Consider the following 9148-nt stretch of genomic DNA (forward strand, 5'->3'; position numbering starts at 1 on the left):
CTAATACACCCCTCATTCTCCCCTCAGATGCATGCACATACATATCTGACAGCTCCCAGATGTAACTGACAGGACCGTATGTGCTCATGCAACCATGAAGAGAAGAGAAGAGAAGAGAAGAGAAGAGAAGAGAAGAGAACAGAACAGAACAGAACAGAACAGAACAGAACAGAACAGAACAGAACAGAACAGAACAGAACAGAACAGAACAGAACAGACTCCTGCAGGAATCAACATCTTTACTGGCATTGTATCATCAACCTTTAGGATGGGCTCTAATGTGGAACATAACTGTCCAGTAGTGGACATAACTCAGACCCACTTACATCACTCGCTCTAAAACAAATGTGACACATTGATGTCCCCCTCTAATTCTGATATGATTTGAGGGCATTCTTGTGCTCATTCCTCTAAGTCTCTCTGAGGCTGTAGAGAAGGCTGAGTTATGGAGGCATAAGTGATTCTGGTGGCATTTATACAGTTTGTCACAGTAAATCTCATGATACCATGGGTAACATTATACACCATAACTCACTCTGGTTATATGTCACATTAGCAGATGGTGATGCTGTTGAGCTGGTGTGTGTGTGTGTGTGTGCCTGTGCACATGTGTGTGTGTGTGTATACCTATGTTTGACGGGCAGGAGAGTGAAACCACAAGGCTGTTTATCAAACTCATAGGAAGTGGGTGTTGTTGAGCGAGGACGTGTCGCACCACCACATCCTGCTGCTGGGAAGCAGCTTCAGACAGGACAGTGTTCACACGATGTACAGTAAACAACAAATGTAGACCAGGTGTCTTTTTTGTGTGCATGTGGGATATTGCTACTATATTCTTCCTGTGCAACATGCACACTGATTGTAAAGTTACAATAACCTGGCTAGTTATTTTTAAAAAAGAGTGAAGAGGCCATTCTGGTGGTTTATGTGGTGTTGTTTGAGCACGTTGCACCCCTAAAGATACTATTTAAAATTTCCTCTTTGCATCACGCTGTTACACACACATTCTGTTACACACACATTCTGTTACACACACTCACTCATGACTGGCAATCAGATTTATTAAAAGCTGCCGCCACCACCCACAACCATGCAGGTGACGTCAAAATGCAGAATCCAAGATCTGATGAAAGATAAATTTCTGTGAGGAAAATAACACTGTCATAACACTCCTCACGCCTCAAGCATGACAAAAGATTATGTGTTGGCTAATGCACATTAGACCTTATGTTTCCATTGACTTATATTTAAATGTCTGTTTTAGATGTCATAAAATTCTCAATTTAATCATTTATATGTCTTCCCTTTGGTCAATACATTGGAAATGTAGAGTTTAAAAGGAACTTTGATGCACTGACAGAATGTGTAAGCGATGAATGATTCAGCGCTATCTTCAGTCAGTGCTGTATCATACACCTGCTGTGCATCTTTGTCTTTGTTTTACTCACAGAGTCTCAGGGGAAGTGGTAGCGTTCTGTCATCTAGGGAGTTTTCCTCTTGGTTTCTGTTTCTGACTCTTTCACATAGGCCCCCACATACACACACATACGCACACACCAGTGCAGCTGTATCTGACCACATGCACAGTTATAACACAACAGGATGTTGTAGGGTGGATGTTTGAGGTGTGAAGGTTCACACAAGCTGTGACAAACAATATCTGTTTCTGAGAACTAATTATTCATTATTCATGTCTCTAATAGATACAATCACTGTTTTTTTTGTCTCTTTTCTTAGTGTATTATATAAGTCAGGGTATGAACCCAAATTTATCAAACTACTGGCAATGACTTACTGCAAGACATCAACCACACACAGTCCATAACATGATTTACTTTGCCCATTTCTCGTTTATTCTTTGCAGATGTCTGTAGTGACAAGACAATAAGAAAGCAGAAGGACAAACAGAAGGACAATCATTATCCTCCTTGCTGCCGTTTGTTTACAACCAACGCAGAGATTCATCAAATTGGTGCTGTCAGTTCTGGGCTGCATTGTTAGACGCCAGAGCTGTCAGTTTGAATAAATATTAGGGCAGGCATTTTTTTCGTTCACCACTGTCTTCCCCCAGCTTCTGAGCATCAGCATACACCGGCGCTTGTGTAGGACTTCAAGATGAGCCCACTTGATCGCTCGGCTCATACGGAGACAACATTATGATAATGTCCCCATAAGTAGCAGGGGGATGGGAGCAGTGTCATCTCTTCAGATCGACAGAGCCAGCAGGGAGTCCATAGTCAACTGCATTTAGGGCTGTCTTTGTTGTTGTCTTAGCTCCCATCTGCGTTGTTGTTTTGTTCCAGTCTGCATCTCCTCTCAGACATCGTTATCGCTCTCATTAGAAGATTTTCTACTTCAGACTCAAATGGAGAACAAAGTCTTGCAATAACTCTTTCTCTCCCTTTGTTTGTGTGAGTGTCTAGAATTGTATATGCAAGTGTGGCTGCATGTGCAAACTCCAGGAGACCACTTTAGTCCTTTAGAGACACTGTGTGGTGAGCAGCTCTGTTTTAATGAATTGCTGTATGTATGCAGTTGGTTTTTTGCCTTATTTGATAGCTCACAGTACTACAGGAAAAATTGAAGACTGAAAGGGGATAAAGTGTGAAAAGTGCCTCAGGACAGATGCCATGAGTGTATTGAAAGAGCCTGATCTAACTAAGGGTAGCAGGGTGTTCAAGCCAGTCGTCTTTGGAAGGTAAATGAGGGAGAAGAGAAGGTCTTTCTGGTTTATCTGAGTGTATCAAGAGCTAGAGATAGCCCCAGTGGTGTGTTATCCAAGAAGTCATTTACTTCATTAACCCAGCCAGATCACTGAGGCCTCAGTAATCAACCTTGTCACACGTCCCATTAACTTCTCACTCTATCAGCATAGCCCTCGCTCCTTCTGACACACATACACACAGAATGCCCGATTGTCACACACATCTATATGCAAGCGCGCAACCACTCTCTTAATATGCAACACACAAGTGCACAAGATCACACCCAGTTGCATTTTTGCATGTGCTTTGCTCGCACAGACGAAAACCTTTTCTCCTGCATGCACATGTACATTCTCTCACACACACACACACACACACACTCTGAGCTAACCCCATTACCTCTGTCAGTCCCAGGGGTCTCTCAGCTCTGATGAACCCTCTGCTGCCCTGTGAGATTAGTGGACTCCCTGAGAAAAGCCCTTCATTGATTGAACGTGAGTCTCTCCTGCTTGCAATGTCAGCTCAAGGTTAGCACGATGACTCTCACTGCTCTCTTTCCCCAGCACAGTCAAGGGCTGTAGCTTCGTTATGAATATCAGTGTGTTATTATTATTTCAGCTCTGCTGACTCCACTGCTTATATTATTCATAAAGAAGGCAAACCAATTATTGACATTCACCTGCAGAGTCTCTATTTGCTTCTTCTCTCGATTCTTCTATCCAGCGGCCCCACTTAAGACATTTGCCAAAGCATTAATTAATTGTTAAATAATTTTTTCTCCTTCTTCCGTCATCTCAATCTTTCAATCTCCTTTCTCCCCATCAGTGAGACCACAGAGGAACTATTGCCACATAAAAGCTTTAGCATTTGGTAAAGTGGTTTGAATGAGATTCACTTTTATGCTTTGCAAATCAGGCACGGGGAAGCATTTACTTTGCGTCCCACTTGAGGGAATGAAGATCTTCCAGACAAAAAGGAAGAAAGAGATGAAGGAATGGGGGCAGCTCTTAGTCTGTAATAGAGAGTTAGATAAATGGCTGGATCGGGAAGACAGATTGATCTTTTTATGTTGAACTTGATGAACATGAATGATGCACCAGATTTCCTGTAGCGGTGAATAGAGATGAAAGGATTATCTGGATATTTAGATCATTCAGGCAAGAACGTTGCCCTGCACTGCTGTCTCTTTCCTCCCCATCATAATTCAATATTTACAGTTTAAGCTGGAAAACGGCTCCCTCTTGGCTGCCTGTATCTGGTATCCATGGCAACAGATTTGAGAACAGGGTGCCGTCTGTATGTGTCCGTGTGTGTGTGTGTGTGTGTGTGTGTGTGTGTGTGTGTGTGTGTGTGTGTGTGTGTGCGTGTGTATGTATGTGTGTAATGTTTACTGATACACTGCAATTGATTGGTTGTTGGGGAGCAGCTGTTGACCCCTCACTCTCAGGGGTCTCTTTGTATTCTTGCACACATCCCAAATCAATAGACACACATGAATGTGAACACACACGCACACACACACACACACACACACACACACACACACACACACACACACACACACACACACACACACACACACACACACAAGTTTGTGCAGCTATCCTTGCATTGACTTGAATTCATTGTGGACAGCCTGACCCAAACCCTAACTCTAACCTTAGCCTAACCTCAATTCACACTTTACCCCTAACTTTAACAAGGACCTCAGAAGTGACGTTTTGTCTCATTAGGACCGGGCTTTGGTCCCAATGAGGACCAATGTGGTCTCGACAAGGTCGAGGTAACAAAAACACATGCACGCACAGACACACACACACACAGTCACAGTCAGTGACTAACATGGTGCTGACATCACCCACTGTACACTGGCCTGATTTATGTTTGCACTCGATGTCCACTGATGTGCACATACATACAAACACATGGGCACACACACACACACACACACACACACATTTGTTTTTCTATATATTTGTGAGGTCTTACAGTTTAGTTATTTCAGTATCAAATTCCATTTTAATATACCAAAATCTTAAAATTAACCCACAAATCACCCAAAATATCCCACATATTACATACATAATGCAGCGTTAACTCATAATTGTAACGTTAACTTCTGTTAGTCAATGTTGATGAGAACTCAGAGCTGGCTAGTTTATGGCCCTCGGCTCACCTGACTCAACACATCAGATTGAAGTATGTCATGTCGAGTTCAAATGAAAAATATGCAGTAGCTACTGTAAAGTATTGTTACCAGTACTGCTATTGAGGCTTTGCTAACATGTGACAGAACGTAGCATGCCTTTGGTTTTTTCATAACAAAAGCATCCTGCTGGTTTGTCAGTGAGAGGATTTAACCAAGTGAGAAGCTCCAGGTCTGAAAAATTAGGCCAATGCAGAATGACTTAAACCTGCATTCTCTCTAATGGCCAGCAGGGGTGACTCTGTTCTCTTCTGTTCATGTTAATTGTCACATTTTGGTCGCCTAAAAAGTCTTGTTCAGCGTTTGGTTGTACTAAAAGACCCTCTAAGGAGTTGGATGTTCAGTTTTTCTCATAAGTACATCTTTTTGCTAAACAAATTAGCATTAGTAATATCACAGTTAACCACAGATTGTAAATACACCGTGCTAACCAAGCTAACAGCTAGCATTAGGGTCAGCTGCATCCTCTCTTCTAAATATGATCACTTCTGGCTCCAAAAAATGATGAAGGCGATGGCCAAAATGCTGAACTTGAGGGCCCAGAGGTCAGACGGACTCACAGACTTTGAGACGCTTTCCCACTAAGTTCCTTGAGGGCTTAGGGCTGTCCCACTGTCAAAATGTCAAGTACACGAAACAACACGTAAACAAACTGGCACGTGGGTGTTCAGCCTGGCATAGCAGGTGTGCTGGTATGCCTAAATTTACAAAGAAACACTACATTAACACAGATTTTACTATTTTTGTGTTTTTCTGTTAATGTTTAAGTGAGCCCACTAAGACAAATTCCAATCAGTCATGTTGACATGGCCATAAAGTATTGAATCTTGAATCTTAAGTGCCTTGGCCATGAAGAAAGTAAAAAATGTAAAATAAAAAGTTCCAAACCCACAATCGTATATATAACATGTTTTGATGTCGTCAGGGTAAGGTGATATGTTGCAAAGTGCTGTCCCATTCCTATTTATACCATTTCAAGCCCTTGCAGCCTCTCGTACTCAAGCACTCACCAGGGGACGTCATTTAAGTCTTTGAGGGTTCAGGGCTTAGGGCTGAGACTTTAAAATGGGAGTCCACAAACCAATGGGTGATGTCACAGTGGCTATGTCTATTATTTTTTAAGGTATATGGATATAACATGAATCATGTCAACATTAGTAGTAACTTAATACAGTGTTACACATTTAGAAAGGGGTTGTATTAGATTAAGCTTATTACATTAGCCCTGCTTACAGTTACATTTTTTATATTTCATTTGTAGTTGTATTGGGTTATGTCTGTCATATACAGATATATTGTTGAGGAGCAAGCACCCAAGATTTTCACTCACCTTCTATACACATGAAGTGACTAATAAACGTGATTTGCGACCGAGGATTTCTGAAAGCCGCCTAACAAATACAATTGATTAGTACCAGTAGTTTTTATTATTGTTATTACTGTATTGTTACTGTACCCGTGTTTTTTTTATTGTTGTTGCTGTTATAACAAATACTGAATTATCAGTTTGTATAGGTTGAAATGTAAAGATGTACCACTGTAGTGATTGTCCAGCAGAGAAAGCAAATGGAAATGGTAAATAGGTAAAAATAAGTAAAAATGAACACCATATGAAGAGCTCCATTGACAAAAGTTGTATTTGTATATGGAATAAGAAATTCAGCTCAGTTGTGCTTATTTTTCATATTTACAATTTCCACTTGCTTTTTAAGGAAAAACCAGACATGCTCTTTTCGATTCCAAATTTGAAACTTTCCAGCTTTGACATGCCATCTATTGAGAGCCCTGAGGTTCAAGGCAGAGGACGTGGAAGAGGCAGGCGTAGAGTCAGAGGAAATAGGCCAAGGAGAGGCACAGGCAGAGCCAAAGGTGCAGTCCAGCTGCAACAAGAGAACAGGGAGTTGACAAGTTGACTTGCTCTGCCAGCGTAACCTAGCTGAAATGAGGGTTGGGTATATTTCTTTTGGTCAACACATTCAACACATTAATTTCTGTACCTAAAAACATATACTGTGTAATCTGTATTTCTTTTGCAGGCTTCATTAGCTGACATGTCCAGTGCAGACAGAGATGACCTGCTGGAGAGAGTAGCCACATGTCTCCCAGGTGTGATGTTTGACATACTATCCTCCAGGAATCCACCAGGTCCTAGTGCTGCATGGACCAGTACACAACTATGGTGGTGAACATGTCAAAAGTGTTGGGAGATGCCAACAGAAATTGAGAAGAAGTACTGCCAACAGAGACCAGAATACTGCATCAGCACTACTGCTTGGAAGAGTGTATTTCCACGACTGACAAGGCAGCTCCAACATGAATACCTGGGATTAGATGACCTGCAAGACCCTGGGCAAGACAACAGAGAATACAGACATGCAGCATACAGTTTGTTTTGTGGCAGCATGGTCAACTGAGGGTCGGTCACCGAGTTGTCATCCCAAGCTGTTGCATGTGGTGCATGTGGGACAAATATCCAGATCCTAATGGTAACTATACAGGCTTCATCCCTGGCCTGCTGTGGCACATTTTTGGCTATATGAATTTTTTCTATATTAATATTGGTCTTTACACCTTTTAAAATTTGTGGACAAGAACCAAATGCTTTATCACAACAGCTAATAAAAAATGTCAATAGCTTTTTCCACAGTATGTCATCTAGTGTTTATTGACTTTTATTCCTTTACAAATGCAAAAAAACAACTCACTAAATATTTACAGCTTGATAATAAAAAGTCATGGTGTGCTCTGTCAGCAGAAGTCCTTGTTCCAAGTTGTTCTTTCTTTTGGACACAAGCTAGAAAAGACATGACAGTGATTAGCAGCAGTTATGGGTCTAACTGATACATTCTGAGACTAAGTAATGCACTTTTTTAATTTACCTCTTGTCTTGGGACATGGCTCTGAAGCAATTCTTCTGTTGTTGGTGGCTCTATAGCTGGAAGAAGGCAAAATCTCCACGGATCATCTGCCCTGAGGGTCCTCCCTGTTGGCACTCCCTTCCCAGACCCCAAATATCTCCCATTGATGGCTCTCTGTAGGTCAAGGACGTAAGTGTAGGTTTTGTGGCTCTTAATGGTCTACAGGCTATACCTCTGGGAATTCTTGTTGTATACCTTCTGGTATCTGGGGAGACAATGGGTGTAAAGCCAACATCACATCAACAAGTCATGCAAAGCATTTTGCAGCACAAACACTGACAGTTAACCATATGACAATACCAGATACATGAAGCATTTGCAAACAAAAAGCTATGGAAAAATATGGTGTGACATACACTCTGTTGCCTTCTCTGGTAACCATTGGTGGTCTGTGGTTGTGGTGGTTATAATCTAATGCAGCAAACAAAGTTCTGGCTTCATACACTGGGGGAGAGAAAGAGAAGTGTTTGCTTGCATACATCAGCACATGGTTGTGAAAGGTCTCGAGGTCAGATGTTGTCCTACGTAAAAACAAAGAATTTCAGTTTTTATGTCATTACAATATACTTCATTCTTGGATAAGAGATGCATGGTTTTATAAAGACAGTAATGTAAATGCATTTTGCAATTATAACATTGCTTTCTGGGTTATGAGAACATGCCCTTTACCTGAAGTTCAAATACTTAGCCATGTCTTTTCAGCCAGTGTGGGTTTAGTCAATGAGTGCCAGGTGGGCTGGAGAACCTCTCTGCATCCAGGCCTTCTGATGGTCTGTATTACACTACATTACTACTGCCATTAAGGGGCACTAGCTTCATATTAATATCAAAATTCATGACATGAGTTGTTGATACAAACTAGTTTCAAAAAACAGTGTTAGGGTGATACAAATAACAATGGGTATCCAAGATACTAGGGATGTGCAGAGAGTCCAGTATTTGTATTTGTATCTGTGTTTGAATAAAAGTGGAAAAAGCCTTAAAAATCGCTTTTAATTTTAGAAAATTAAAGTGTTACACTAAGTGTTCATGGATAAACATCCTTACGAGGGAAGTCCCCACACCGGCTCTCAAACTGGAGTCTCCTAGATCGTAGACGACTGCACTGACTACTGAGCTAAAACTTTACTCATCGCCTCATTGCAGACAGACCTCCAGCTATTTACACACCTACAAAACAGGGACAGCACACCGTGTAACGTGTAGGGAAGAACTTCAAAGGCAATTATTGCTTTGCACTTTTCATTTATTGCCTATTTTTTACAACCTAACTTTGTGGAAAAGAGTAGGGGAACAACAGGTTATGGACAGTCCCTTGG

The sequence above is a fragment of the Thunnus albacares genome, chromosome 2 (genome assembly GCF_914725855.1).
Source record: "Thunnus albacares chromosome 2, fThuAlb1.1, whole genome shotgun sequence".
NCBI lineage: Eukaryota > Metazoa > Chordata > Actinopteri > Scombriformes > Scombridae > Thunnus > Thunnus albacares.